This window comes from Marmota marmota, unplaced genomic scaffold (genome assembly GCF_001458135.2).
Source record: "Marmota marmota marmota unplaced genomic scaffold, marMar, whole genome shotgun sequence".
Taxonomy (NCBI): domain Eukaryota; kingdom Metazoa; phylum Chordata; class Mammalia; order Rodentia; family Sciuridae; genus Marmota; species Marmota marmota.
Genome location: NW_026000005.1, coordinates 14,368,401 through 14,396,394, shown reverse-complemented (window position 1 = coordinate 14,396,394; position 27,994 = coordinate 14,368,401).

The window sequence follows — 27,994 nt, the reverse complement described above, 5'->3', positions numbered from 1 at the left end:
AAACACTATATTCCTTGGAGTTATGAAAATATAATTCATTACACAGGGTGTTTGAGAAAATGTTTTGTTGAGATTCAAGGAAAAATAAACTACAACATAACATATTTCACTTTTGCAGCAGGCTCAAGAAATGTACTACACTATCACAATGTATAGTAACAAAATTACTTATTGTTTTTAAAAGTTTACCAAAACTTTGGAAGGGAAACATATATGCAATAAAACTGCAGTTTGTGGAGAAAAAAAGAAACAATGCGTATACAACAACTTCTCAGTCACAGTCTTTTTAGGATCACCTTTGTGTTGCCTCTTCATGGGATGCAGGAGGAAAACACATTTCTCATAATGGTGTTCCAGCAGGCAGAGCATAGCCAGACACTCAAAATAGGTCCCTCTTTTGGTTATCAGAAATAAGACAAAATGGGGCTGGGTTTGTGGCTTAGTGGTAGAGCACTTGCCTAGTATGTGTGAGGTACTGGATTTGATCCTCAGCACCACATAAAAATAAATATATAAAATAAAGTTATTGTGTGTACTAAAAAAAAATCTTTAAAAAATTGAAAGAAGATAAAGTGCTAAATTTTTCATTACATATTTCTATATCAAAACCTGATTGTTATTATATAAAATAATTATAAACAAAATGTATCGTTTATTTAACCAATAATTTTTGTCAATATTGTCATGTCATTTCAAAATTAGAAAGTGCTAGATATTTAAGACTCAGACTATTTAAGAATTCTCCTATAGACATAGACCTGGAAGGACACACAAGGGAGATAATGTCTTATGAACCTTTTTACTCTCCTTCTTATAATATGGTTTTATATCAACTTTGAAATAAAAGCCATAATTCTGGTGAATTGATTTGAAAGCTGTAAGTCCACAAATGCTGTTTTTACCAAAGCAAGGGAATTCTAATTTTCCATGGGTAAAAGTAAACTGAGATGACTCTAGTCCCTTTCCTTTAAAGACCAATATATAATTGGAGTATGATTTTTTTTCTTCTGTGACAAATACAAGGGAAATGGAAGAAGCAAATGAAATGGTTACAACTCTGAAGTATCGAACATAGGCTATGATATTGTTAATTTTATTTGCCTTTTAGACTCTTTCTTGTTACAAAATAGATGTTCCTGTGGAAAAAGAAAACTCTCTGCAAAGTCAGTTGATGATAATGAATTACTGTATTTCACAGATGTTTTCACTTTAAAATGGAATATTATGATGGTGCTAAAACTTTTTACCACCATTACTGTAATTTGCATGCCATTACTGGTGATGTTTATATTTTGAAAAGTTGAAATGTTTCTGAGCTCATCATAACCTCCTACTAATGATTCTCAGTACATCTGTGGAAAACCAACATCTAGGCAGTTTTCTCCAGCTCAATCATCTTTGATGAGTTTGTACTGCCTTCCAAATATTCTACTAGGATTTTCTATGTACAGTACTTAAAGATTCTGCTTTATGTATGCAAAATCTGAAACTCAAATGGAAGGTAGCAAAACAAAATTATGTGACAACATATGAATAGACTTCTATCCGGGCATCTGTTTTAATAAAAGCTTTTAGTGGACTTATGCTATATTTTCAGGATATCTAAATCACTTTAATTTTGGATTCATAGAGAACTGCTGCATTGTTTGCAAACAATTAAGTGAATTAGATTTAATTCAGGGTCTGAGGTTTAGACAAAACACAAATGCTACAGGTGCCAGTAAAAGCAGTTTCTAAATAAAATTATTTCTATGTAAAATATTTTAGGTAAGAAAATTATCAGTAAAACTTACATAAAAATTAAAGATTCCAGTAACAATAATTAACATGTGTATTTAAAAAAATAGGATAACTACAAACTGGAAAACAGAGCTTTCAATACATGATTTCATTATCCATTATCCTCCAAGTAAGGACACTTGTCAAATGTCTCTGAACTGTTCTGAATCAAACTATGTCTTTTTAATTTCCTACTTTCCAAATAATCATGAAAATATCTTCATCATTAACCACACACCTATTAGTAATGCCTGAATTATCCAAGCAGTATTTCACATTATGTAGCATTTTTTTCAGTAAATTAAGCTTCCATTGCACCAGCCTTCTACTTTGGTATGTTGTAAGTGTGAACTTTATTAGCTGAAAGCAAAATAAAAACATTAGTCTACACAAGTTAAAAGTGAATTATTTGGGGGTAAAAGAGGTTCAGAGGAAGCAAGTCCAGAGCTAGTATGGCACTTTCCCAACAGCATGAGGGATCCAATATCCCATCTATTTGTTCTATGCCCAGGATATTGCTAATATGAGGTGTGTGTGTGTGTGTGTGTGTGTGTGTGAGAGAGAGAGAGAGAGAGAGAGAGAGAGAGAGAGAGAGAGAGAGAGACTTTCTCTATCCATTCATGTGTGGATAGATATTTAGTAGATATCTATGTCATTACCTCAACTTGGCTAATTCTCAATAGTGCTACAATGAACTTAGGGTTACTAATATCCCTTTGACATCCTGATTTTAATCATTTGGATAAATTCCCAGAAGTGATATTGCTGGATCGTACAGTAATTCTATTCTTAATATTTATAGAAAGCTCTGTACACTTTTTCATAATATCTTCCCATTTTTCATTTCCATTAGGAATATATACGGATTTCAATTGCTACACATCTTTGCCAACACTGGTTTATTTTTTATTTTTCATATAATAACCATCCTGACAGGTGTGAGGAAATGTTTCACTGTGGTTTTGGTTTAGGTTTACATTTACCTCATGATTTGTGATACTGAATATTTTTTATGTATGTATTGAGTATTAGGTATGTCTCTTTTGGAAAAATATTTCTCAAAATCCCCAACCTAGTTTTAAATTATTAGTGTTTTCTTTTTTTTTTTAACTGTGCAGCTATAGAATTTGTTTATATATATTGAACATTAACCCCTTATAATACATATGTGGTTTGCAAACATATTTTCACAACATACACTTGGTTGTTTCCTCTTGTTTAAGATCAGCTGACCATATAAGTATTAATATATTTCTGGACTTTTTCTGTTCCATCGGTCTGTATGCCTGTCTTTTGTTACTATCAAAGTTTGTAATTGAAAATCAGAAGGCGTTATGCTCCTGCTATTGTTCTTCTTCATGAAGATTGACTTTGCTATCCATGATTGTTTTTCTTTCTATAGGAATTTATTTTTTTCTGTATAAACTGCCACTGTGGTTTTGACAGGGGTTGTTTTGCATCTGTAGATAATTTTGAAATGTCTGGACATTTTAACAGTAACAGTAATCATGTACATAAGACGTCTTTGCATTTGGTTGCATCTTGTTTATTAGTTTCTTTCATCAATGTTTTTTCGGTTTTTGGTTATATAGGCATGTCACCTTTATACTGTGTTTATTTCTAGGCATTCTTTTCCTTTTGGTAAATTATAAAATTATTGGTTTTAATTTTTTTGGATTGTTTTTAGTTTGAACACAATTAGTTTGTATGTTAATTTTGTATCCCACTACTTTACTGAATTTGTGTGGTAGTTTTAACAGTTTCTTTTGTTGTTTTTAAATGGAGTCTTTAGGGAATCTTATATATAAAATCTTGCTGTGAACAAATAGGTACAATTTCAGTTCTTCCTTTCTGATTTTAATGACTTTTATTTCTTTCCTTGCCTATTTTTTCTGGCCTAATTTTGTGGCTTCATTTTCCTGAACTATGTTGAAGTGGTGAGAGTGAAGTTCCTTGTCTGTTTCTGATATTATAAGAAAACTTTTAGCTTTTCACCATTCAGTGGAATTGTTATATATGACCTTTACTATGGTAAGGTACATTCCTTCTATGCTTAATGCACTGAAATTTCTATTGTGAAAGGATGTTGAGTTTCAGGCTTTTTCTGGATCTTTTGAGATGATTGTGTGTTTTTTACAACTAATACAATTAGCATAGTGCATTACATTAAATGATTTGCTATATTGAGCTATCATGGCCTCCTAGGAATAAATCCCACTTGGCTATATTGTACAATTCTCTTACTGTGCTGTTGAGTTTATTTTACAAGTATTTTGTGAAGTATTTTTGGATCTGTATTCATCAGCAATCTTGGTCTAGTTTTATCTTCTTGTGGTATTTGGTACTGTTATGATTTCTTTTTTTTTTACATCTTCTAATTTATTTACCTTGTAAGGTGAAAACAGAGAGCTAGAGCAATAGGGAAATAACTTATTGTTTAATATTTAATTAATTAAGGTTTTCCTTTTTGTGTGTAAAGATAATGTGGAGGAAGCTTCATTATCATGTTCATAAAATTGGCCTCTGTTATGATTCTCATGTTAAGTTTTCTTTCTAATGTTGTCTTGAGATTCTTATCTTGAGAATGGTCATAAACACAAACCCTAACCCTGTTCAAAATTTTAGGGTAGGGAAATAATATATTTTAATCAGAAAATTAAGCACTTTAAAAGAACAATTATTATGAAAGTGGTTATGAAACACAAAATGATCTGGGAATCCTTGGGTAACCTACCACTCTAGACACTGATGGAGAACCATGTACAAATATCAAGGGTCATAAGTAGAAAAAAATCAGGGGTCTCTAAGATTTGGGGTATTGACTGAAGAATGTTGGTGATATTATTAAAGACCTTTATATCTAGAGCTATTTTATGTGGTGGATGAATTTAAGCCTCACCTAAACTGTTGATACACATGAGGTAAGAGAGGCTCTGTATAGTGCAGACATATTCCTCTTTTGTCAATAACTAATCTTAAAACCATCTATCATCTATTTTTACTTGGGTAGATAGTTCCTTGATGCATAAGGCTTAATGCTCTGGAAAGGTTTTATACATGTTGGGACAGCTGTTTGTTGCCCTCTAGGAGTTCGCTTTTGTGCACTGGTCCAGTTAAGCTTATGCCAAGTCTTGAGAAACAAGGGTAATTTCCAAGAGGATAAGAATAAGAGGGGCTCCTTTGACCTGCAGCTTAGGAAAGGCAAGGTTCTAGTTAGGTATGTATAGGTACTGGGAAATCAAGAGGCCGTTTGGTCTTTAGTTATTTATAGGCAACACAAAATGTAAATAATGGAGTTCCTCACTATGGAGCTACAGTAAAATTTTATGATTTTGTTACTTAGTATATAATACGTATTTGGATTTTAATTAAAGTATAGGTCTCCAAATTTATTATTAGGCCCAGCTGTATTGGTGCCTGGCTTAGGCAATATAATGTTTTATTTAGATAAACTGGAATCATAAAGATATGTTTGTAAATGTGGTCTCTGTTGAAAGAATAAGTTAGGCTTAACAATACTGGTGGATGTGATGTCAAATTCCAGGTTAATTCTAGAATGCATTGATAACACAGTGGGCTCTATATGAGAGTTGAACGTATGCAAGTTTCCTATTGGGTGGCAGATCCAGCACTGTGATTGAGTTAAAAGGCATACTATGATCTCTATAGTGCAGAAGTAGCTATTAGAGTTCGGGTAAAAAAGCCAAAGAATGAGAGGTGTACTGGGGTTATGTGTAGCAATGGTCAAAAAGCATTGTTTTGTATCAGAAAGAGAACTGTAGGTGGTTGGAAAGAGAATTCTGATTGTCAGTGGTGCTAAAGGGATGCAGATAATACAATGGCTTCTAGTAATACAGATTTCTATTACCTCTAGAAGATCTTTAGGATTACTAGATACAACACTCTTTGTTGTTTCTAATGTGAATGAACCAATAGTTTCCATTCACTTGACAAATATTTTGGCCACAATCATATACAGTTGGAAGTCCATTTGTGTAGTTTCTGCAGTGAAAATATTTGTCCTATTGTAGAACACCTGGAGTAGTTGAGCAGAGTGTATTTAACTAGGGGTTGGGATGTAAGGGGTGTTTGATCCCATTCATGGGGCTATTAATGACAGGCAAATTACTTCATTTCAGTTGTGTGTTGGTTTAGAATAACTCATGCTCTGATATGATGCCATCCAATTCATTATTTAATACAAAGATTAAATACATTTTGTTCATAATCCAGGCCTGGTGGCAAGCTGGCCTCAGATAATTTAGAAGGAATACCCAGCAGTTCGCCATGTGGGGGGGGGGTGGTGCAATTGTGGGCCAAAAGGGTGTGGTTGGAATATTCTCCAGTCTGTATCTGTAGCCGATACAGCAGCCAATAAGCATCTTTACCACCCAAACAACAAATAAAAATAGTTATCCATAGCCACAGAAAACATTTGCATTGTAATAATTTACATGCCTTGATCTTTGAAGACCAAACTTATACAATCCCCAGAAGATTAAGAGGTTGAGTACCAAGGTGCAGGGAATGCAGTGTTTTCTCCCAATTTATATTTCATATCTGGAGACATCCATCCAGGTTCTTATGCCTTATATTGGTAAAAAGTGTTCATTATAGGGTCTCATAGGCTCATATTCATTTGTAGCTGGCATCTACCATATGCAATTCATTTTTGCCTGTAATAGTACACAAATTTTTCCACTTCTGAAGCAATGGTTTCCGCCTCCTCTAAAATATCAGGGGAAACTATGGCTAAGTAGCCATTGCATTTTCCCGGTAAATATAGTTAGGGCATACAGCCAGGGACCTTTCAGTTCCCCATAATAATAATATTCAGGCAGTAAGTGATTGGGTTTTTGAGATTTTCTAACTATGGTAAAAGACCATAACTAATAATTCTCATATTTGTTGGCCAGTGAATATTGGTGAGATGTGGAGCAAGAATTACAATCAAGACTTTATAAACATAAGGTGAGGACTTATTTCCATGTGACTATTGATATATAATGTCCATCTGCTTTAAATAAAATTATGCTACCCAAAACCATCAGTAGAGGCAGTGTGGAAGGTTTGGTATAATTATCATGCTGTGTGTGAAATCCGGTTGAGCAAGATTCAGGGTGATGAGAGCCTGGGTGAGATGATGTTCCAATTAGGACATCACCTGCTCCCTAATAATTTAAATAATTGATAGTTCCATAGGCCATTGCATTTGTTCCATCAGCCTGCCATCTGAGGGAAATAGGGCAGATTGAAGTTCCAAAATATGCTTTATTTTAGTACTTTTGGACTGTCTGAACGAAAATGTAGGAGGTCCTCTGACCAAAATTAACAATTTGCAGAATTTCATAAGGAAAAAATATACACTTTGTTAGACCAGCAATGGTCCATGTGGCTGTTGCATAGCTTGTGGAAAAAGCCAACAGGAGTCCTCAGAAGTCAGTCATAGCAAGGGGACACATGGTAACTTTAGTGGCAACTGTTAGCGCTCTATATATTCTGTATGCTATGTGACTAAAGACATCTCCAGGCATCTTTCCCCAGCAAAACATCCAATGTTTCGGGACAAAGTTTACAGTTAATTGAAATGATTTTAGGTGAGAAAAGAATAAAGGGATCCTTCCAATCCAACCACTTTACCAGGGCTGAGAGGCCTAATGTAGGTGTATTCTGCCAATAATGATCACATACCAGGATTTTGTTTTGTTTTTGTGTTCTGCTGAGATAGCATTAACCAATTTGGCAAAAATGTCTGCAGTGCTATTAAAGTGGATCTCAGGCATACTACAATTGGAATGTGTTGAGAAAGACTACACAAAAATATGCAGTGTGCTTGTGGCTAGCTCCCATCAGATTTGAGAGCCCCCATGATGACCTCTCTTTGATATTTGAAAGCTATTTGTTTCTGTTGCCCAGATCATAGGTTAGCCCATGAAATGTCCCCCAAGAATCAGTGAAAGTTTTCAATTCATAAAGGCCAAGTGTTTGGGCATGTTTAAGAGTCATGGTCTGAGTTCCTCCCCTATTGCAATGTCTGAGTCCCAAAGAGGTTCCAAAAGCTTTCCAGCTGGCCTCACTGTATACAACTGTAGTCAGTGAAGTATATTGATCCTCTTTGCATGTCAGACAGCTGATCCAGGGGCTTCCCAACTACTCAGAGAGAAGGTGGTCTAGGTACTGTCATCTCTACCTCAAAGATGGTAAGCAAAAGACAGGAATGAAGGAAGCCACATCTTCCTGTAGTTCAGGCAGACCCTTTGTATCTGCCTTTGCCTTTTCTAAAAAATATTGTTTCCATTTTAAAAGGGAGGCACCCATGGCCTTTTGAGTTTTTCCTGGGAAACATCTCCCATGCAGGACACCCCAGGAACTTGTGAATATAGAATCACAATGTGGAGGGCAGTGGGACCTCTGCCTCTGATAGAGCATAGTAGGGCAGCAAAAACTTGCATCATAGTGAGGTATACTGGGAGGTTTGTGGCAGTTGCCTGAATCTCATGGGTAATCAGTACTTGTCAAGTGGTGTCTACAAGCTCCAGGAGGCATCCTTTGGACTGGTCAGAAAAATCTAACGGAAGTCAGACCCAGAGGACAGGAAAGGCAGGGTCTGTCAAAGTACTTATTAAGCCAATCTTAGTTTTCCATCTCCCAGTGATAGGAACTGAATCTCTGTTTCAGTGTAAGTATGTTCAAGGAGTAACTTTAAATGTAGAATGAAATGTTGCCAAAAGGAGAAAAGACTCAAGAGATGTTACCGTTGGATACTTGAGGAGGGTGGATTGTAAGTAAATGATGCTCTAATGGAGTGGGGAATTTCTCCCCCCTTAGCCCACCAGATAACCCCCATGAATTTTACTGAGATAGAAGGACCCCGTATTTTACTTTACTTTTTTAACCGGTCTTATTCCTGTAAATGTTGAGTTAGAGTATTAAGTCTTGTTGTACTGTTTCTCTAGAAGGCCCCTTTCATGTGTATGATGCCAGAACTTGCAGCATTTGAATTTTAATTGTTGGAAATCTTGTTGGCAAAGGTTGTGGGCAATTACAAATCTGTTCAGGTCTCCTGTAGAGAGATAAGTGAAAGTATATTGGGCTTCCTCAAAGGTGAATACAAATTGGTTTTGGAAATCTACTAAAATTGGAATAGAATAAACATATTGGCCAGTTCTACTGTTATAAAATGAGAAACAGGTGCCTTTTGGATATTTTCAATTGATTCAACAATGGTAAGAATGGAGGCATTGGTGCATGGCACTTGGGCATTTCAATTATGGTAATCTATAGTTACTCTCCTTCCGTTTGTAGTGGCTTTTAATACAGGCTAGATTGGATGGTTGAAGGGAAAACTAGTGGAGACAATAACCCCTTCCTGTAAAATATCATTAATTACTGTTCATAGTCCTTCTGTACCTTTTTAGTTCATATTGTGGTATATTTACTACCTTGATTGGAGCTGACAGCTGGGTGGGATCCCATTCAGCTTTTGCCACCAGCAATGCCATGGATTTAATTTTGTTCCAGCTGGAGTGGTGGTGAGCCAATTCATCCATCCCTGTAATGGGAAAAGAGAGTGCCAACAGAACCACCACCACTGGGAGTTTTAAAAACATTTCCAATTTTTGCAGAAATTAAGATGTGTTTTCCTTGAATAATTTTCCTACACAGCCCTGTAGAGAGGATGGGGTGCCTTTGAGATATAAATTCTGATTTCCTAGGATAATGAAAATATAAGCTCCAGTTTCAAACAGGGCTAAGAATCTTTGGGGTTATGAAACCCCACTTGCCTCTTATGAAACCCCAGTGTTGTAAGGGAACTATCCCTGAATGGCAGGATAAAGCCCAGGTGGAAGCCAAACCCCTATAGCAGGGGGTTTAATGGTCTCCACTCCCAAAGCTCACAGAAGGAGTTTAGCTCACCCTGTTCTTTGAAAAAGATTGCCACCAAGAATTGGCCACCTGTAGAAGGGACCACAGAACTGTACTTATGTAAGTGTACCTTTTACCTTGTGACATTGAAAGTCATGTTGGTCTGCGATTAATTCACCTAGAATGTTCACAGCACTTAACTGCCAACGTGGTGTCTGTTTCGGGGAATCTCTTGAGGAATATTTCTCATTGAGAAGATTTTTGGAAGAGGGGACAATCAAGTTATATCATCCCTTATACTGGGTGACTCCTCAGCATTGTAGAATTTAAAATTTGGGTTGAGAGTCCATCATAAACCACATCTTCTAATATTCAATATATGGTATGAGTAGTATCTACCAAAATTAATAGTATGGTTCTATTTTTTAAGGAATGTCTGTGAGAGCATATGGTTTATGTGAGTTATTTTTTTTTTTAATTTTGGGATTACCCAGGTTGATGGTACTCGATTTCTGAAATCAATGAGCTCATATTCTATGAGGTCAATGATATACATGTAAATATAAAGAACCAAGCCTGTAGCACTAAGAGAGTTACATAGTTTTTCTAGAATATTGGAGAAAATAGTTGAGTCTATCTTAAAGCAAAGTAAAGGACAGTTTAGAGAAAGTTGATTGACATTTTGTACATCAGTATTTTGATGATAATCCTAATGATCAATAGAGTGTATCCTATTTTTTTATTGCTTCATAATTACAGTTTAATTTTTATTGTATAATCTATAATAATCATAATAATGAACACATTTAGTTTCTAAATGAATGACTGTGATCTCACTCATCAGAATAATGCTCTACCCTCTGAAGCCTGCATTCTTTCATGATTTGTCTTTGAGCTTGCTGCTGCTGTGAAGTTGGTCAAATATTTTCCCAAACAGCCTCATTGATAGTTTTGTTGGATGCTACTGCATCTTTAGAGTCTTTACTATTTTTTAACATCAAGAAGCAAAACAATCTCCTAACCATATATTTATGTATTTATTAAATTATAGAATTTAGAAAAATCAGAAGATGAAGCTTTATCAGTTCACAGAGAAAGTGAGGACTGTGAGATGTCAGAATGTATATTAGAAAGTATTTTTCTATGTTTAACATATTACTTGTCCCATACTAGATTCATGATATGTTTTTTTTAATAATGAGGAAATTCTTTTCTCATAACGGTAAAGCACATTTTCATATATTTAAGTAAGAGAGATGTGTTACATTTCTATTGAAATTGAGATAAGGATATCAAGAATTTATTTTGTGACTTGAAGTTGGATAGATTCTACTAAGATTGGGAGAAGTAATTTCACCAAACATTCTCAGAACTGTAAGGTATAAGAAATTTTTAATGGGAAGATAAATTAATAAATGTTAGTGAATGCAGAGAAAAATTAAAATTCTTCATATTTCTGGGTTGTATTTTCATGATATTTATCCTTAGCCAATATCACATTCATAATGTTCATTTGTCATTATTATAATTTTCCATTAAGAAAATGAAAAGTGCCAATATATGCACTTTCTACATGATTATATAACACTCATAATGGAAGTTAACAAGAAATTTCACTTATTCTTGTGTCAACATTTTTCAAAATTGGACTCATCACACTATGACCTGTTTGGAATGCTTATAACTTGCATTCTCATAAACCTGACTTCATTACTTTCTGTAAAATCTTGAGGAAATTTTTAAAAGTTATACACAGAATTTATTACAAGTTTATCTAAGGAATGCAATAATAATCATTGAAATCATGGCTATATTGGAATTGTATTTTTTAAAAGGAAGGAACATATTTTCTCCAAAAATATGTGCCTCAAGTGTTGATCAATTGGACACCATATCATTGAGTATAATGAAACATATAAAGCTTTTTGAAAAAAAGTTTTGACTGACAGGAAAGCATTTTATACATAAATCTGACACTAGAATTGAGTATATCAAGAGTTTTGACTGACAGGTTAACAACTGAACTATTCAACCTTATTTTGTGTTACTTTGTAACATTTCCAAATTGAATAAAGGATTTCAGGATTCTAATCTCTACCTAAATTGGGTTTAGTTTTGCCCATTGTTTTAGTTTGGTTGGAATTTGAGTAAGATAGTCGATTAAAATTGCATGTCAAGAAAAAAAATACCTTGATCTTACTAGTCTTGGAAACTTAATTTTAATTTTTTTGGCATTTTCAGTTTGGGAATAATTAAACTATGGAATAAGCTCTCAAAGCAACAAAAATAACTGCCAGGTAAATAAGAATAAGTAAGAATTATGATACTATATAGATTTTTCAATATAATTATTTATTTTTATGATTTATTAAGTGGTAAACTTATTTTAATTACAGTTCAGATTTTAGTTACCTCTATTATAAAAATGTATGAAAAAATGAGTTGCAACAGCAATTATCTATTTTTTAGTGGGGGAGGCAGTATTGGCTCTCAGGCTTGAACCCAGGGCCTTACCCATGCTATCAAGCACTCTGCAACTGAGTTATACCCCTAGACCAAAATTAAATTATTTCTAATATTGTGAATTCTTTTATGGAGTCACTTTCACTTTAAATTTAGTTTTATTACTGATAGAATGAGACTGTTTTATTTTATATTCAACTATTCTCCAGAAAAACAATATGATATAAGTTAAAGTAACTTTATAATGATCAATAATCAAACACTGCAAAAACCTTCAAAACAGTGATTTCATTTTAAACAACAAGCATGGTTTAATTTGGAATAAGTAAATAGACTCATATAAATCTTTTTATAATAACATTATAATCCATTTGTAGCAAAACTTGGAATAATAAATGTTGTTTGAAAGAAAAAAAATGATAAAAGGAATGAAGTTCCTCTACAAAATAAGAAGCCAAAGGTAAAATTGCTTGGTGAAGTATTATGATACCATTTTTAAAGTTTTATTTGAAAAAAAAAATACAATGGAAAACATTTCAATGATTTGTGTGTGTGTGTGTGTGTGTGTGTTCAAAAAAGTAAGGTTTATTATCCCTTCATCCAGCACTCATGAAAGTGGAATTTACTGCAAAAGAGCTAGAGAATATCAGATCCTCTGCATCGTATAAGATTAAATTCACCTGTGAGTAGTAAAAAGCCCTAAATAACAATGGCTTATTTTTTAAAAGTTGACTGGGGATCTATCTCTGTGCAATTCTATTACTGGTCAACCCAGAAATTCTTTGAGAAACTAATAATATTGGCTCAAGTTTTCTAAGTATTCTTCCTTGCAGCAATCACGTTCCCTCTCACCATCCCCATGGTTTAACTCTGATGGGCACATATTTTATAATTGCTCTTCTTGAATTTTGGTCTCAGATCTTGCAAATATGAACAGGGAGAATGTTCGCTCAAAAACATAACTCCTGAAAAAGCAAGAACAAAACTCATAAAGCACCAGCAAATTATAAATATTACCAGGAATCTTATAACAAGGAACCTATCCTGGATCTTTGGTTATGTACAAAAGGGACTCATTAAATTATTGTTAAATAAATGAATAATTTTTTATCTTAATGTATACACTCATATGCAAGCACAGCCAACACATGACTATAAAAAATTGATGAGAAAGAAGGTACTAGCAGCCAAATAAAAGAATAGTTATTATCAGTAATGTACATAAAATATTGTATCACTACAGAGCATATTTCAATAATGCTAAAGGAGGCGATTTTAAATGTCCTCACCACAAAACATATGTATGCAAGTAATGGATATGTTAATATACTTGATCTAGTCATCCCTACAATGTATACACATGTCAAAACAATAGACCTATTCAAAAGGAGTAGAATAAGAAGACCTTGTGATTAATTGCATTCTGATACCATACAGGTTTAGTTCAGCACAGGTATACTTGTATGTCCAGGAAAATACTGATTGGGGGAAAAGCTAAGGCTTTGATTCCCTCCATTCCCTATCTTGCCACAGACATGGCATTGACTGTGTTTTGTGGCCACAGTTGCCTCTCTTCCAGGATCCAAGGGTATTTTAGCCTCCTTGAATACAGTCCTTTTCATTTCTCCCTTCAGGTCAGGCATGATATCACTATCCCTTTGCTACTTATTTCCCAGGAGAGTTTGTCACTCCTCTGTTCTCTTTAACTCTGTCTACACCTCTGCAAATAGACACTTCATTGAATGCTTCTCAAGCCCTAGAAGGATGATGATCTCTACATTTTCCTATGAGTAGTCTGAACATTTATTCACACTTGTATTTTCTTAAGTACTTACTGATGCCATGATTTCTTAAATGTTTCACTTCTCTTTCTAATAACTATTCAAATAACACCTCTTTTCCTTTGTACAGTAAAGTAATTGATTATGTAATTTTTAATAGAAAGCTAAAAATATCCAAAAAAATTATCAATTTCTCTTGGAAGTGATAGGGGGAAAATCATGCACTGCTACAAAAATAATTTTTTTCTTTAACACTATTTCACATCAACAGATATGGAAATATATTTGGGGTTCATTTTGTCTTTGAGTTCCCAATTTTTTTCAGATGGATATTCATGATAAATTGTTTTTGTGTTAATAAAAAATGTATTTTTAAGAGTATTAGAAGTTTAAAGTAGGAATTTCAGTGGATAATTTATTTAGACCATTAAATAAGGTTATTAAATAATTGCTACTACATTGAATTTTAACAATTCTACCTTATATAATATATACTAAGAAATATTCAAAACTCAACAATGAATAGGAATATATCACATTGGACTAAGTAAAGTAAATATTCATGAAGTGAACTAATAGAAGTTTTTAAAAAGCTGAAATGGATGGATCATATCTGTTAAGAGATTACTCTTTAGAAATGTTGATGTCAGACAAAGCAGATTCATATGCTTTTCTTTGATAAAAATCCTTTGGAATGGAACAGAACAAAGAGCTCTTCTGGCTTAAGAAACACGGAAACCAATGGTTGGATTGTAGAATCATTCCTGTGAAAGATTGTTTTCCAGCCATTTCATTCATAGTCCCTAAATGCTGCACTGGAGAGCTTCTAGAACCCAGTGCTCTCAACATACAGCTGGCATAGAAATCAACCCAAGCACTAAATGCACTTTGCACAGCAATCCTTGTGGATCTTAGATGTCAATACTGACTCAATGGGTCTAAACTGTGAATTTGGATTTTAAATTTCTGAAAAATCAAAATGTGCAATGCTGCTGGCCTGTGAATCATCCTTTGAGTCTTAAAGACATGGAGCATCTGTAAAAAAAATCTAGAGTACCTTATTAGAATGTTGACTCAGACCATCCATTAGGGTTTGAAACTGGAATGTCCCCTAAAACTCATGTCTTCAAGACTTGGTCCCCAGTGCAGCAGTGTCCTGACATGGGACTTTGGGGGAGTAATTGAATCATGAGAGTTCTGATCTTGTCAGTGGATTAAACCACTAATAGCTGAATGAATTCCTGGAGGTGGTTGAAACTAAAGGCGGATGGAGGATTGATGGAGGAAGCAGGTCACAGAGTGTAAGTCCTTGGGAACTATATTTTGCCCCTGGTCCCTTTCTTCCCTTCTCTGTCTGCTTCCAGGCTGCCATGAGCTGATACGCTGTCCTCCACCACACAATTCCACCATGATGTTGTGCCTCAACTCAGGCCCATAACAATGGAACTTGAAATATCTGAAACCATGAGCTCCCCTACCTGCCCCCTCCCAATTCCCCCTGCCCTTTGTTAGTTTTAGTATTTGTATGAGTGATGAAAACTAACACAACATTTGTTGGTAGACTTGTAAATCCCTACTGGATTAAACCCAGGAACACTTCACCTCTGAGTTACAGCTCCAGAAATTTTTATTTTTTATTTTGATTCAGGATCTCACTAAGTAGTTTAGGGCCTTGCTGATCCTGGCCTCTAACTTGTGATCCTCCTGCCTTAGCCTCCAAAGTTGTTGGGATTATAGACAAGTGGTAGGGAAGATTTAGTTTTAAAAATAAGTACATAGATCTTTCTATTTCTACCCATTTTCCCTCAGTGTAGATGGTTAGGCCTCAGATTATGTGAGTAAAATTTAAAGGTTAATTAGTTTTTGTTATTATCTTATTTTCTGTTTTTTAGTTGTAGTTGGACACAATACTTTCATTTTCTTTCTTTATTTTTATGTGGTGCTGAGGATCGATCCCAGCACCTCCCACATGCTAGGCAAGTGTTCTACCTCTGAGCCACAACCCCAGCTCCTATCTGAATTTTTACTCATACACTCAAAGATATACTCATACCAATAGCTCAGACAGACCAGAAAATTTGCATATCCCAGAAAGCAGAATTTACATACTCTTTTGCAAAAATTAGGCATTAGTTTTCAGGAGTCACACTACATAAATTATAATTCTGGAAATCTCACAGAGTCCTGTACAGTTTTAACACTCATATTTTTAGATATAGCTAAACATCAAGAATTTCTTAAGGAATATATAAACAAAATAAATACGGACTAGTTTTTCACAGCTATAAAAAAACTATTTTTATTTTTCTTAACATATATAAATATTGGTTCCTCAATTACTGATGAAAAAATAATACACATATTGGAAACTAGCATATCTATTAATTGATAATGTTTCTTATCTAATTACTACTATCATGCCTTTTGTTCTAATGAGGTATAAAAATACACATCTATGGCGTGGTGGGAGGTGATCACAAAAAAAGCAGGTGTTTTCCTAAAGGAATTAGAACAGTTGAATGCTACTAAATTGTGATTAATAAAACTATCCTTTGTATATCTCTGGCATAGTTATTCATACCATGAGAAACAATGAATGATACTTATTAAACATGGAGTATCTAGTACTTTATTTGGTTTCTAGCAATATTTTAGGTACTGGTAATTCAAAGGTATATAAACAATTTTCTGCTATTGTGGAACTATATTCTAGTGTGAGAGGCAAAAAATAATAATAATTAGGTTATATTATATTTTATATTTTGAAAATTGTTATAAAAATACAATTAGCAAAAGCAAATAGAAAAATGCAGGAGTCATTATTGTTTTGAGGTAGTGAAAACTGGATAAATAAAAGAATGGCATGGGGGAGAGGGATACCTAAGGATCCAAAGTAAAGTTATCCAAGGGAGACTGAGTAGAAGTAGAGGGTTTAGAACAAAAAAGAAAGAAAAGCCAGTGTGACTGGGGAAGAGGGACTCCAGAGGAGTTTCTATAAAGTCTTCAGGCTATAATAAATATTTTGCTTTTACTCTAAGAATATTGAACAGTTTTAAAGTCCCACTTGCCTTTTTGTGTGGAACAAAATGAAGAGGAAAAACATAGTATTGAGGAAGCAAGTTAGAAAAGTAAGTATAAAGATTAGATGAATAATGCAAGAGAAAGGCTTGCTTTTTAAAAGGTGATGGCGTTTTTTAGTAGGCCAACAGGCTAAATGGGGATTGTTGAGGAATATTCAGGAATAAGATATTTTGAAAAGCTTGCTGATTTGATTTTTCACTATGAAGAAAAAGAAAATTGACAATTTTTCATAAATCCATACCTGAAAAATAAAACCCTTTTATTGTTTCTTTTAGTTATATATGGCAATAAAATATGAAATTACATAATTATAAAAATATAGAATATAAATTTTTTCTAATTCAGTCCCCAGTACTTCCCGTTGTTACTCTCCCATCTGCCCTCCCCTGTTCCCTTCCCTCTACACTATTGGTCTTTCTGATATTTATTTATATTTGAGGTTTTTTGTTTGTTTTAATTAGTATCTTGTAAAAGTAAGTATATGATGGTGGGATTCACTGTGGTATATTCATATATGTACATAGGAAAGTTAGGTCAGATTCATGGCACTGACTTTCCTTATCCCATCTCTCCTCTCTCTTCTCCCTTCCCTTCATTCTTCTTTGTATACTCCTCAGATCTTACTTCTATTCATTTTTTGTTATCTTTGCCCTCTTATTTTGGATTAGATTCTACATATCAGAAAAAACCTTAGACTTTTGATTTTGGGGGGACTCTCTTATTTTACTTAGCATGATAGTCTCCAGTTCCATCCTTTAGCAGCAAGTACCACAGAGTCATTCCTCTTTATAGCTGAGTAATACTCCATTGTTTATATATACAACATTTCTTTATCCATTCATCTGTTGAAGGGCATGTATATTGGCTCCATAGCTTGGCTATGGTGAATTGGGCTCATCTAAACATTGATGTGGCTGTGTCACTAGCATGTAGTTTTAATAAGTAAAAAACACAAATTATCATATAAGTTATGTACCTTTGTTATTTAATACATCTATCGTTTAATTTTATCTATACAAATTATGTATGTTGGAAAATGTTTACCCACTAAACTTCAAGAATATATAGAAAGGATTTTAATTGATCATTTTCATTAGAATAAGAAGTGTCAAGTCAAAATTAGTAAATTAAATATACTAGTGTTGATAAGTAATTTCATAATCAATTCTATGTTATAGTTTAGAAATTTAATACACAAATGCAATCTTTACCACAAGCTCTTTTTGAGTTTTTATTTGTTATTTTTAGTTATGCATGATAATAGAATGTATTCTGACATGTTATTCATACATGGAATATAATTTTCCATTCTTGTGGTTGTACATGATGTGGAGTTACACTGGTCATGTATTCATATATGAATATAGGAAAGTAATATCTGATTCATCCTACTGTCTTTTTTATTCCCATTTTCCCTACCTTTCTTCATTCCCCTTTGTCTGATCCAAAGTACTTCTATTCTTCCCTACTCTCAGCATCTTCATATGAGAGAGAACATTTGGCCTTTGGTTTTTGGGTACTGGTTTACTTCACTTAGTATGACAGTCACAGTTCCCTCCATTTAATGACAAATGCCATGATTTCATTCTTCTTTATGGTTGAGTAACATTCCATTGTGTGTACATACCATATTTTCATTATACATTCGTATTCATTGGTTGAAGGGCATCTAGTTTGGTTCCATAGTGTAGCTAATGTGAATTGAGCTGCTATAAGCACTGATGAGTCTGTATCACTAAGATACGCTGATTTTAAGGCCTTTGGGTATACACCAAGGCATCATATAACTGGTTCAACTGATGGCTCCATGCTAACTTTTCTGAGGAATCTCGATACTGCTTTCCAGAGTGGTGGCAAAAGATATAAAATTTGTTAGTAAATTTTTTTGTGATTCTCTACAATATATGTTTAGTTTATTTTCCCACAATCTCTTATTGAAGCAGGACTATATAAGTACCACTAAGGAAAAGATGTTATACAGTATGTAGGCATATAAACAGAAAGATAGATACACATAAAAACAGAGACAGAGAAAAAGAAAGGGAGAGAGAGAGAGAGAGAGAGAGAGAGAGAGAGAGAGAACAAGCCTCTGAGAAAGATACATTTTCTGTTATCAAAAAAAAAATACAAAGTATAAGATTTTACAAAAATGAAACAAAATTTTTGTTGTATCTTTAGGTATAGTAGTATATTGTTTAAAATTGCATTTGTAGTGTCTCATGTGGAAGTTGGCATTTGTAAATTTTCACTTCATGTACATTGTTCAGTATGACTAGCCATATGTAATTCTTTCTATTTTGATTAAATTAATATTAATATAATAAGAAATTCACTTCCTTCAATATGATAACAAAATTTTAAGTTCTACCAGTGACTACAACACTGAGTAGCAAAGGGCTGCATTGTAAAGATTCTATTAAGACCACAGCATCCCTAAAAACACAGTGAATTTATAGTTGAACAAATGCTTAATTTGTCTTGACAATACTTGTTTTGAGAAAATTTTCCAATTTAATTCTAGAAAGAAGAGAATAAACTTATTCAATTTAAAAAAGATTGCTCACTCTAACCGGTTCTCATATATTTGCTAACCATAGCTCTCAGAAGAGTATAAGTTCAAAGGAGAATTAATCCATTGTTCAAAATTGAACAAGTTGTGAAAAAGCTCAAACATAATAAAGAATAAGAAGATTTTGATAAGCACAAATATGCTGACTTAATTAAAATGTTAAAAACGTTTATGATTTAGAAATTCTTATGAAAATCTGTAATTAAAAATGTAATTATTTGCGTTCTATAAGACATTTATTAAAACTGTCTCTTGGGACTTTTGAAGATGGTGGGCCAGAGGGAGGCACCATTCTGTGCTGCTCTGTGACCTGGGATTCAAGTAGTAAGGTCCCGGCTTAGCATTTGGATGGCCAAGTTAAGTGACAGCTGCCATTTTAAGAAATATATTGCTTTCCCATCCAAAGACATTTCTGAGAAAGGCTCATCACTCCCTTATACCAACCACACCCTTCACCTCTTGCAATAGGACCTTCCTGGGTCTAATCCCTGAGCCTGCCCCATAAAAGTTCCAAACCCCAAGCCTGTTTTGCCTCTCTCTGTCTATGAAGAGATGGCCTTTATTTGTCAACTCTGACAAATAAACTCTCATGTGTATCTCTACCTGGTCTCCTCCGTCTTTCATGTCTTGGTTGCCAGTCTCCTGGTTCCTGGCTTTCCTTTTACAAGTAGCAGGGCACAGCTGCTCCCGTGCAGGAATCACAGCAGGTGTACTTGCACAGGGCCCCATTTCTCAGCATCAGAGCAGGACCTCAACTGCTTGCCTATCAAGGACTCCCAGGTACCAGAGAGGGTGCCAGCACCTGTGCTGGGTCCCTGGTCACACATCTGCACAGAAATCCGTGACACCACTCCCACACAGGACATTTGGCTGCTGAACAGGCACACAAACTTTGGCTCCACTCTTGTGTGGACTTACATCTACCAATGTGTATCTCCCCCAGAGTCCTCCACCTTGGGTCTCAGCAGCCACTGCCATAGTCCCCTATGCACTTAGCCTGCCTGCACCTGGGGACATCGCATAGGCTATGAAGGCAGCCACAACCATGACACTGCACACCACAGATCTCATCTTTGAATATATCATCCAAAGCCGTTGCCTGGCTCATTCACCCTATACAACACCCCATTGTTGAAAGCAGCCACCTCCATCTTTGGTCACCTTTGTCACTATCTTTATTTGGGGAAACTCCAAGTTTATTAGAATCATGGTCAGCACAGCAGATGAAATTACAGAGAAGGAGTTTGGGATGTACTTAATTAAAATGTTCTGTGAATTAAAGGATGACATAAGAGAGCAAATGCCAGACAGTAAAAGATCAATTTGACAAGGAATTACATAAACAAATACAGGAAGCAATAGATTACTTCAATAAGGAGATAGAGGTTGTAAAGAAATACCAAAGGGAAATCCTTGAAATGAAAAAACCATAAACCAAATGAAAAGTTCAATTGAAAGCATCATCAACAGATTAGACCACTTAGAAGACAGGACCTCAGACAATGAAGACAAAATATATAATCTTGAAAAGAATGTAGGCCACACAGTGAACACCGATAAGAAAAAATGAGCAGAACATTAAAAAATTACAGGATAGCATAAAAGGGCCAAATTTAAGAGTTATTTGTGTAGAGGAAAGCATATAGCTCCAAAACAAAGGAACAGACAATTTTTTCAATTAAATATTTCAGAAAATTTTCCAAAAATGAAGAACAAATTGGAAAACCAAATTCAAGAGGCTTGCAGGATGCCAAATGTACAAAATCACAACAGATCCACACCAATGCACATTTTAATGCAAATGCCTAAAATACAGAATAAGGCAAGAATATTAAATGCCATGAGAGAAAGGAATCAGATTACATATAGGGGGAAACCAATTAGGTTATGTGCAGATTTTTAAATCCACACACTGAAAGCTATAACATCCTGGAACAGCATATATCAAGTTCTGAAATAATATGAATGTCAACCAAGAATCTTGTATCCAGCAACATTAAGCTTTATACTTGATGATGAAATAAAAACCTGCCATGGGGAAAAAAAAGTAAAAAGAATTTCTAGCTAGAAAACCTACACTACAAAACATGCTTGGCAAAATATTCCATGAAGAAGAAACGAAAACAACAATGAAAATTGGCAGAGGGAGGTATTAAGCTAAAGGAAAAACTAATCAAAGGAGAAACCATGTCAAGTTAAATAACAAAAATAAGCAAAAATAGATATGGATACAAATCATGTCTCAATAATAACCCTAAATGTTAATGATCTAAACTCCCCAATCAAAAGACATAAGATAGCTGACTGTATTAAAAAACAACAACAACAACAACAAAAAAAAAACACACACACACACAAAGCCCAACAATATGCTGCCTCCAAGAGACTCATTTCATTGGGATAGACATCCACAGAATGAAGGTGAAGGAGTTGGGAAAAATCATACCACTCACATGAACTGCAGAAGCAAACAGGGATTTCCATCCTTTTATCAAATAAAGTAGACTTTAAGCTAAAATTAATGAAAAGAGATAAGGATCAACATTTCAAATTGCTTAAGGGAAACATACATTAACAAGACATAACAGTTATAAATATATATGCCCCAAACAATGGAGCATCTACATTCATCAAACAAACTCTTCTTAAGTTTAAGAGTCAAAAAGACCACAACACAATAATTCTAGGTGACTTTAACACACCTCTGTCAGCACTGGATAAAACTTCCAAACAAAAGCTAAGAAAAGAAACTATAGAACTCAATAATATAGTCAATAACATACACTTAACTGACATATATAGAGTATATTATCCATCAACAAGCAAATACACTTTCTTCTCAGCAGCACATGATCCTTCTCTAAAATAGATCATATATTATGCCACAAAGCAAATCTTAGTAAACACAAAAAAGTAGAGATACTACCCTGCATTCTATCAGGCCACAATGGAATGAAATGAGAAGTCAAACATAAAACAAAATAAAAAATAAAAGATACTTTAACACTTGGAGACTAAATAATATGCTATTGAATGAACAATGGGTTGCAAAAGACATCAAGGAGGAGATTAAAATATTCTTAGAGGTAAATGAGAAAACTGATACAACATATCAAAATATCTGGGACACTAAGTACTCAGAACTAAGACAAAAGTTCATTGCATGGAGTTCATTCTTTAAAAGAAGAAAAAGACAACTAACAAATGACCTAACACTGCCCTAGAAAAAAGAGCAAACCAACACCAAAATCAGTAGTTGAAATTAAAATCAGAGTTAAATTCAATGAAATTGAAACAAAAGAAAGAATTGAAAACATTGACCAAGCAACAAGTTGGTTCTTCAAAAATAAATGAAATTGACAACCCCTTAGCCATGCTAATGAGGAGAAGGAGAGAGGAAACTCAAAATACTAGTATTCGTGATGGAAAAGGAAGTATCACTACAGAAATACATAAAATAATTAGACATTATTTTGATAACTTATACTCCAAGAAAATAGATAATATCAAAGCCATGGATAAATTTCTAGAGTCATATGATTTTCCCAAATTGTATCAGGTTGATATATACAATTTAAACAGACCAACTTCAAGCAATGAAATATAAGATGCTATCAGAAGCCTACTAAACAAGAAAAATCCAGGACCAGATGGGTACATACCTGAGTTCTACAAGACCTATAACAAGAACTAACACCTATACTTTTCAAAATATTTCATGAGATGGAAAAAGAGGGAACATTTCCAAATTAATTTGATGAGGCCAATATCACCCTGATTCTAATACCAGGCAAAGACACATCAAAGAAAGAAAACTTCAGACCAATATCTCCAATGAAGATAGATGTAAAAATTCTCAGTAAAATACTGGCAAATCAAATACAAAAACATATCAAAAAATAGTGTATTATGATCAAGTGGGGATCATCCCAGGGATACAAGGTTTGTTTTACATACGGAGATCGATAAATGTAATTCATCACATCAATCGACTTAAAGATAAGAATCCTATAATCATCTCAACAGATGCAGAAAAAACATTCGACAAAATAGAGCACAACTTCATGTTCAAAACACCAGAAACACTAGGGATAATAGGAAAATATCTCAACATTGTATAAGCTATGTATGCTAAGTCCCAGGCCAACATCATTCTAAATGGAGAAAAGTTGAAAGCATTACCTCTAAAAACTGGAACAAGACAGGGATGTCCTATTTATTTATTTTTATAGATGGGCAGCATTATTTATTTATTTATTTATGTGGTGCTGAGGATCGAACCCATTGCCTCACATATGCCAGGCAAGCACTCTGCCAGTGAGCTACAGCCCCAACCCAGGGTGCCCTATTTCATCACTTCTATTTAACATAATTCTTCAAACTCTAGCCAGAGTAATTAGACAGACAAAAGAAATTAAAGGAATATGGATAGGAAAAGAAGAACTTAAACTATCACTATTTGCCAACTACATGATTCTATACCTCAGGGACCCAAAAAATTCCCCCGGAAAACTTCTATAACTAAATGAATTCAGCAAAGTACCAAGATATAAAATCAACATCCATAAATCAAAGGCATTTCTGTACATCAGTGACAAATCCTTTGAAAGAGAAACTAGGAAAAACACCCTGTTTACAATAGCCTCAAAAAATAAAATAAAATAAAATACTTGGGATCAACTTAATGAAAGACATGAAAGACCTCTACAATGAAAACTTATAGAACACTAAAGATAGAAATTAAAAAAGACCTGAGAAGATGGAAAGATCTTCCTTATTCTTGGATAGTCAGAATTAATATTGTCAAAATGACCATACTACCAAAGGCATGATGCAGATTTAATACAATACCAATCAAAATCCCAATGACAGGCCTCATAGCAATAGAAAGAGCAATCATGGAATTAATCTGGAAAAATAAGAGACCCAGAATAGCCAAAGAATACTTAGCAAGAAGAGTGAAGCAGGTTAATAACTATACCAGAACAAAAACTATGCTACAGGGCAATAGTATCAAAAACAGCTTGGTATTGGCACCAAAATAGACTTGTAGACCAAGGTACAGAATAGAGGATCCAGAGACTAACCCACATAATTACAGTTATCTTATATTAGAGAAAGATGCCGAAAACATATATTGTAGAAAAGATAGCCTGGTGTTGGGAAAACTGGAAATCCATATGGAAAAATATGAAATTAAAACCCTATCTCTCACCATGCGCAAATCTCAAATCAAAGTGGATCAAAGACCTAGGAATTAAACCAGAGACCTTGTATCTAATAGAAGAAAAAGTAAGCTCAAATCTACCTCATGTTGGATTAGGTCCCCACTTCCTTAATAAAACTCCTACAGCACAAGAATTAAAACCAAGAATCAATAAATGGGGTGGATTCAAACTGAAAAGCTTCTTCTCAGCAAAAGAAACAATCAGTGAGGTGTAAAGAAAGCCTACAGAATAGTAGCTAATATTTAATACACACACATCAAATACAGCACTAAACTCTCTAAAATATATAAAGAATTCAAAAAAGTAAACACACAAAAAAACAAATAATCCAATCAATAAATGGGTCAAGGAACTGAACAGACACTTCTCAGAAGATAATATACAAGCAATCAACAAATATATTTTAAAAAGTTCCAATCTGTAGCAATTATAGAAATGCAAATGAAAACTAAGATTTCATCTCACTCCAGTCAGAATGGCAGCTATTAAGAATACAAACAACAAGTGTTGGTTAGAATGTGGGGAAAAATGCTCACCCGTACATTGCTGGAGGGACTGCAAATTGATGCAGCCAATATGGAAGGCAGTATGGAGATCCCTTGGATAACTGGTAATGGAACCACCATTTGATCCAGTTCTGCCACCCCTTGGTCTATACTCAAAGTACTTAAAACAGCATACTACAGGGATACAGCCATATCAATGTTTATAGCATCACAATTCACAATAATTAAACTATGGAACCAACCCAGATTCTCTTCGGTAGATGAATGAATAAAGAAAATGTGGTATATGTACCCAATGGTAAATTATTCAGCATTAAAAGAAATAAAATCATGGCATTTGCAGGTAAATGGATGCAGTTGAAGAATATAATGCTAAGTGAAGTTAATCAATGGCAAAAAAATAAAATGCCGGATGTTTTATATGAATGCAGATTCATAATTGAGAAGGGGAGCATGGGAGGATTAGATGAACTGTAGGGGTGCAAAGTGAATGGAGGAGGTATGGGGGTCAAAAAGATAGTGGAATGAGATGGACATCATTACACTAAGTTCATGTACGAAGACACAATGGTGTAAATATGCTTTGTATAGAACCAGAGATATGAAAAATTGCACTCTATATTTGTAATATGAATTGTAATGCATTTTCTGTCATATATAATAAATTAAGAAATTTAAAAAAAAACTGTGTCCTTTTTTATCTTTCAAATGCCAATGGCCTGGGACACTTAAAGTGATTATATAAATAAGTTATTATGATCAAAACCTGTATTAACATCAAAAATTACTTTCACATCTCATTAGTTCTAGTAATTATATTTTATAAACAATATGGTTGATATTTATTGTACATGTGCTATGCAGATTATCTCATTTAGATCTCATAAAAGCCTATTTATTAGCTCTGTTTTGTGATGGAGAAATCAAGATCCAGGGTGTTTGGTAAACTTGCTCCAAATCATATTTCTAGAAAAGTAGCACAACTAGATTTTGAAATCCGGTAGCTTGTTTCCTACAGCTCTAATTTCTGTGACAAGAGTGATGTTTTCTTGATTAATTAATTAAAGATATTTTAGCACCTCGATGTGTGTTTGTGTGTATGTGTGTGTTTGTATGCATATACCAACCACTGTTTCTTTCTTTCCTTCCCTGGGGATATGACCCAAAAAACCAAAAACATATATATGTGTATATATATATATATATATATATATATATATATATATATACACACATATACGCACACACACACATACATACACACACAGAGAAGCACACACAGTTAAATTTAAACTATGTATTTTAATTTTTTTGAATGATGTAGATATGAATTCTGAAACTTAAGGTTTTTCTAAAATATCACAGAGATTATTATAATATTTGAGTTCCAGGAATGAAATAAATCAATTGAAAAGAAATACCTTTTTACTTGTAGCTTTGTTTTAAATGTAAAAATTTAGTCAAGTAATGAAGAAAGTGACAGATCAAAAACTAATGTCATGGTTTATCTTTTAATAAAAATAATTATAAATGTAACATTGAACAAAATTATTTTCAGAGGCAATTAATTATAAACATCTAATTTCCCAACATGCCGATTTTTTCTAAAATTCTATCACTTGAAAGAGAATTATTGATTTCACTCCGAAAGCCATGTATTTAATACTTAGTATGCATATGACAATTTTGTGAAGACTTAACTACCTGAATAATGCATTTAATCAGGACACTTAAAGGCAATGTGTTTTTCAACGTGTACTGATTAGCAAAAACATGATAAACTCCCCGAGATTTAAAACTTAGAGCTAATAGTATGCATAATGCTTGTTTAGTGCTCAGACTTAAATGCTGAATAAAAGTTGAACATAAAAACTCCAATATGATGTGTAGTTCACTTCATAATACATTTCTCCATTTCCATAAGTATCACTGAACATTGAAAAGTGAACAAAAGATGTTTTCAAATTAATGAAAACATAATAAAAACGAATTTTCATCATAGTCCTTAGATGAATAAAACCCTTTTGTAAGGGTTTTATCTTCTGAACAGATGAAAGAAGCCCTAATAGAATGCTTTCATATTGAAAGGGTCCTACAGTTTAAACAAGATAACATATTTCCAGGACACTATAAGAATGGGAATTTTTGTTATGTGCCCCTGCAAAGGTGCATTACTTCAAGACCAGTTCATCCTTCTCTCCTTCCTAGGTCATTCTTCTCCCAGAAGTGCTAAAAATAAGGTCTTGAAAACATTGTTGAATACAGTTCAAAATACATTGCAAGGTGCATTGTAGCTTCTGCTCACTGATATAATTCCTGTGACTGTTGTCAGGAGACAGGATGCATATTTCCAAGTCAAGCAGTTCCTTCATTCATCCTTCAGCAATCCCTTTCAGTGTGTTTTCTTAGAAAACCCTAGAACAATTTGCTCCCAGCAAATAGTCCCCTTTGTGGGCCTGGTCTTTCCTAATCTTCACTCTAGAGCTGCAGCTTCTGAGTTTGAGATACCATTCCTTATTTCTTTGGAAGGATAGAGTATGAACCTGAAACTAAGAAACATAGGTCCCAGATAGCTAATATCTCCCCAACCAACATGAGTAATTGATTAGTTGTTTCAGTCAAGATTCACCACATGCCTATTCTTCTGACACTGGACTTTGAGTAGTAGGTTAATGATGAAACAAACTACAGAAAAAAAAAAAAAAAAAAAAAACCAAAAAA